Source organism: Pelophylax lessonae (genome assembly GCF_965119305.1).
Source record: "Pelophylax lessonae genome assembly, chromosome: 4".
Taxonomy (NCBI): domain Eukaryota; kingdom Metazoa; phylum Chordata; class Amphibia; order Anura; family Ranidae; genus Pelophylax; species Pelophylax lessonae.
The window spans coordinates 578,354,061-578,358,434 of NC_138771.1; the positions used below are offsets into that span (position 1 = coordinate 578,354,061).

General features: G+C 54.2%; 1 protein-coding gene across 1 annotated transcript in view; it reads right to left on the reverse strand.

The window, feature by feature from the left end:
* LOC309554296 (hepatic lectin-like) overlaps nt 1-4,374 on the reverse strand; it is a 120,193-nt gene that overhangs the window by 7,949 nt on the left and 107,870 nt on the right. The window lies entirely within an intron of this gene.

Here is a 4,374-nt window from a genome sequence, read left to right on the forward strand (position 1 = left end):
GAGACCAGCGTGCCCCCTTTCAATGCAGAATGACCAGCGAACCACCTTTCATTGCAGAGAGACCAGCGTGCCCCCTTTCATTGCACAGAGACCAGCGTGCCCCTTTACAATGCAGAGAGACCAGCGTGCCCCCTTTCAATCCAGAGAGACCAGCGTGCCCCCCTTCAATGCAGAATGACCAGCGTGCCCCCTTTAATGTAGAATGACCAGCGTGCCCCCCTTTCAATGCAGAATGACCAGCGTGCCCCCTTTCAATGCAGAGTGACCAGCGTGGCCCCTTGAATGCAGAGAGACCAGTGTGCCCCCTTCAATGCAGAATGACCAGCGTGCCCCCTTTAATGTAGAATGACCAGCGTGCCCCCTTTCAATGCAGAATGACCAGCGTGCCCCCTTCAATGCAGAATGACCAGCGTGCCCCCTTTCAATGCAGATAGACCAGCATGCCCCCTTTCAATGCAGAATGACCAGCGTGCCGTGCCCCCTTTCAATGCAGAATGACCAGCGTGACCCCTTTCAATGCAAAGAGACCAGTGTGCCCCCTTTCAATGCAGAGAGACCAGCGTGCCCTCTTTAAATGCAGAATGACCAGCGTGCCCTCTTTCAATGCAGAGTGACCAGCGTGCCCCCTTCAATGCAGAAAGACCAGCGTGCCCCCTTCAATGCAGAATGACCAGCGTGCCCCCTTCAATGTAGAATGACCAGCGTGCCTCCCTTTCAATGCAGAATTACCAGCGTGCCCCCTTCAATTCCGAATGACCAGCGTGCCCCCTTTCAATGCAGAGAGACCAGCGTGTTCCCTTTCAATGCAGAGAGACCAGAATTCCCCCTTTCAATGCAGAGAGACCAGCGTGCCATGCCCCCTTTTAATGCAGGATGACCAGCGTTATCCCTTTCAATGCAGACTGACCAGCTTGCCCCCTTGAATGCAGAATGACCAGCGTGCCCCCTTTCAATGCAGAGAGACCAGCGTGTCCCCTTTCAATGCAGAGAGACCAGCGTTCCCCCTTTCAATGCAGAATGACCAGCGTGCCGTGCCCCCTTTCAATGCAGAATAACCAGCGTGCCCCCTTTCAATGCAGAATGACCAGCGTGCCCCCTTTCAATGCAGAGAGACTAGCGTGCCCCCTTTCAATGCAGAGAGACCAGCGTGCCCCCTTTCAATGCAGAATGACCAGCGTGCCCCCTTTCAATGCAGAATGACTAGCGTGCCCCCTTTCATTGCAGAGAGACCAGCGTGCCCCCTTTCAATGCAGAATGACCAGCGAACCCCCTTTCAATGCAGAGTGACCAGCGTGCCGTGCCCCCCTTCAATGCAGAGAGATCATCATGCTCCCTTTCAATGCAGAGTGACCAGCGTGGCCCCTTCAATGCAGAGAGACCAGCGTGCCCCCTTCAATGCAGAATAACCAGCATGCCCCCTTTAATGTAGAATGACCAGCGTGCCCCAATTTCAATACAGAATGACCAGCGTTCCCCCTTTCAATGCAGAGTGACCAGCGTGGCCCCTTCAATGCAGAGAGGCCAGCGTGCCCCCTTCAATGCAGAATGACCAGCATGCCCCCTTTAATGTAGAATGACCAGCGTGCCCCCCTTTCAATGCAGAATGACCAGCGTGCCCCCTTCAATGCAGAATGACCAGCGTGCCCCCTTTCAATGCAGAGAGACCAGCGTGTTCCCTTTCAATGCAGAGAGACCGGCATTCCCGCTTTCAATGCAGAGAGACCAGCATGCCCCCTTTCAATGCAGAATGACCAGCGTGCCGTGCCCCCTTTCAATGCAGAATGACCAGCGTGACCCCTTTTATTGCAGAATGACCAGCGTGCCCCCCTTTCAATGCAGAATGACCAGCGTGCCCCCTTTCAATTCAGAGTGACCAGCGTGCCCCCTTCAATGCAGAGAGACTAGCGTGGCATGCCCCCTTCAATTCAGAATGACCACCGTGCCCCCTTCAGTGCAGAATGACCAGCATGCCCCCTTTCAATGCAGGGAGACCAGCATGCCCCCTTTCAATGCAGAATGACCAGCGTGCCCCCTTTCAATGCGGAGTGACCAACGTGCCCCCTTTCAATGCAGAATGACCAGCATGCCCCCTTCAATGCAGAGAGTCCAACGTGCCCCCTTTCAATGCAGAATGACCAGTTTGCCCCCTTTCAATGCAGAATGACCAGCGTGCCCCCTTTCAATTTAGAATGACCAGCGTGCCATGCCTCCTTTTAATGCAGAATGACCAGCGTGCCCCCTTTCAATGCAAAGAGACCAGTGTGCCCCTTTACAATGCAGAGAGACCAGCGTGCCCCCTTTCAATGCAGAGAGACCAGCATGCCCACCTTCAATGCAGAATGACCAGCGTGCCCCCTTTAATGTAGAATGACCAGCGTGCCCCCCTTTCAATGCAGAATGACCAGCGTGCCCCCTTTCAATGCAGAGTGACCAGCGTGGCCCCTTGAATGCAGAGAGACCAGTTTGCCCCCTTCAATGCAGAATGACCAGCGTGCCCCGTTTAATGTAGAATGACCAGCGTGCCCCCCTTTCAATGCAGAATGACCAGCGTGCCCCTTTCAATGCAGAATGACCAGCGTGCCCCCTTTCAATGCAGAGAGGCCAGCGTGTTCCCTTTCAATGCAGAGAGACCAGCGTTCCCCCTTTCAATGCAGATAGACCAGCATGCCCCCTTTCAATGCAGAATGACCAGCGTGCCGTGCCCCCTTTCAATGCAGAATGACCAGCGTGACCCCTTTCAATGCAAAGAGACCAGTGTGCCCCTTTTCAATGCAGAGAGACCAGCATGCCCCCTTTCAATGCAGAGAGACCAGCGTGCCCCCTTTCAATGCAGAATGACCAGCGTGCCCTCTTTCAATGCAGAGTGACCAGCGTGCCCCCTTCAATGCAGAAAGACCAGCGTGCCCCCTTCAATGCAGAATGACCAGCGTGCCCCCTTCAATGTAGAATGACCAGCGTGCCTCCCTTTCAATGCAGAATTACCAGCGTGCCCCCTTCAATTCCGAATGACCAGCGCGCCCCCTTTCAATGCAGAGAGACCAGCGTGTTCCCTTTCAATGCAGAGAGACCAGAATTCCCCCTTTCAATGCAGAGAGACCAGCATGCCCCCTTTCAATGCAGAATGACCAGCGTGCCATGCCCCCTTTTAATGCAGAATGACCAGCGTTATCCCTTTCAATGCAGAATGACCAGCGTGCCCCCTTCAATGCAGAATGACCAGCGTGCCCCCTTTCAATGCAGAGAGACCAGCGTGTCCCCTTTCAATGCAGAGAGACCAGCGTTCCCCCTTTCAATGCAGAATGACCAGCATGCCGTGCCCCCTTTCAATGCAGAATAACCAGCGTGCCCCCTTTCAATGCAGAATGACCAGCGTGCCCCCTTTCAATGCAGAGAGACTAGCGTGCCCCCTTTCAATGCAGAGAGACCAGCGTGCCCCCTTTCAATGCAGAATGACCAGCGTGCCCCCTTTCAATGCAGAATGACTAGCGTGCCCCCTTTCATTGCAGAGAGACCAGCGTGCCCCCTTTCAATGCAGAATGACCAGCGAACCCCCTTTCAATGCAGAGTGACCAGCGTGCCGTGCCCCCCTTCAATGCAGAGAGATCATCATGCTCCCTTTCAATGCAGAGTGACCAGCGTGCCTCCTTCAATGCAGAGAGACTTACCTGCAGTTCCCCGCGTCTCCTCGAGTCCTCCAGTTTCCTCCTCGGCCAATGGCATGCGTTCGCCTTTCGGCTAATCAGGAAGCGGGTCTCGGACCCGCTTCCTGATTGGCCAAGAGGAGGATCCGTGTGGCAATAGTGAATTTTCATTCGCTATTGTCACACAATGGGTGGGCTCGGGGCGCACTGCTCTGCGCCCCGGGTCCACCCTTTTCTGAAGCCTTTTAGAGCCTCTGGCTCTAATCAGGTGATAAAAAAACCCCATTGAACTCCATACGTCCGGCGCCCCGCATGTAGATCAGGGGACTGGACGCATGGATGGGGGGGGCAGCGCCCCTGCGCCCCCAACGCATCAGCCGGCGCTGTAAACTACTAAGTTTCTGGCCTCTTCATCTAAAAATGTTCTTGAATACTGCATCCCCATGCTCATTCCACATTTTCAATGCTTTTAAACATGGCTGCAAGAGCCAGGGCCAACTTTCAGTCCAATCACTGCATCTTCCAAAGAGGAGCGACATGCTTGCTTGCCTCATCAAGGCCTCATCAACTAGAGAGGCAGCCTATAGATGCTTCACATCCTTATCCCTTAATTGATAGAGCTTGGCCATCTTGCTCAGAAGGGAGGTATACCTTGCGACCTTGCTGCTCATCCAAAATTATGTCCCTTAGTTAAGGTAGGAATGGGAAATTAGAACGCTCTCTAGAGGTGCTT